The 1,008-nt window shown below is 41.0% G+C and overlaps 1 non-coding gene across 1 annotated transcript; it reads right to left on the minus strand.

Moving 5' to 3' along the window:
- Positions 1-482: 482 nt before the first annotated feature.
- On the minus strand, positions 483-554 carry TRNAY-AUA. Its single transcript has one exon. It is a non-coding gene; the product is annotated as a tRNA-Tyr (tRNA).
- Positions 555-1,008: the final 454 nt, after the last annotated feature.

Here is a 1,008-nt window from a genome sequence, read left to right on the forward strand (position 1 = left end):
GAGGTATCTTTTCCCACAGTTGAGGAATTCTAAGCCAACAATGAAAATGACCACTGGTCAAAATGCTCTGGCCTAACGAAAAGAAGGAGGGAGGCCTAGTGAGATGTTGAACCCATCTTGCTTTCTTCTTTTTTCCCCTGAGTTTCTGTCTGAGAGAAAATTCTCTTTCTTGGCCTCTCTCTTTCCTTTTCCATTTTTTTCCCTCTTGGTTTAGGATTTTCATTCTACTACAGCCACATTTAGGTTTATTGACTGAGATCAGATGGCTTCCTAAGAGCAATTTTAGGTGGGGGAGACTAGGAAAAGGATAAAGAGCACTAATTATGCTCAAGTAAATGCCCTAAAGGAAACACAATGGAAGTGAAGTGAAGTCACTCAGTCGTGTGTGACCCTGTGGACCGTAGCCTACCATGCTCCTCCATCCATGGAATTTTCCAGGCAAGAGTACTGGATTGGATTGCCATTTCCTTCTCCAGAGGATCTTCCCAACCCAGGGATCGAACCTGGGTCTCCTGCATTATAGGCAGACGCTTTACCATCTGAGCCACCAGGGAAGTCACAATGGAAGGAGTATATAAAACAGTTAGTATAGTAATGAAATTGATAGGCAATATACTATTTTATATTTGACAAGAAATTGATTCTTTCTAATACTTTCACTCTAGGATTCTAGAAAGACTATACTACTAATGCTACTGCTGCTGCTATTACCAATAAAAATACTACCACTTATAGTAGTAATGAAAACCCCCCTAAACTACCATAACTTTCCATTTGTCAAAGTACCTTTTATTTTTTATTTTATTTGACCCTCACAAGCATCACCCTGAAGCAGCTGAGCCTCAGAGAAGGCTTTGAAGTAGCTCAAATGCACAGCAGAAGACTCAAGCCTGAACGCAAACCTCTGGGTTCTTTGGGCTCATTGCATTACGAATGAGTCTAAGGCTTAATTAATGAGAACAGGCTTTCATAAAAGCAAAATTTTGAGGGGCCTTAAGGGGAGGGAAC

Source organism: Bubalus bubalis, chromosome 22, assembly GCF_019923935.1.
Source record: "Bubalus bubalis isolate 160015118507 breed Murrah chromosome 22, NDDB_SH_1, whole genome shotgun sequence".
NCBI classification, from domain to species: Eukaryota; Metazoa; Chordata; class Mammalia; order Artiodactyla; family Bovidae; genus Bubalus; species Bubalus bubalis.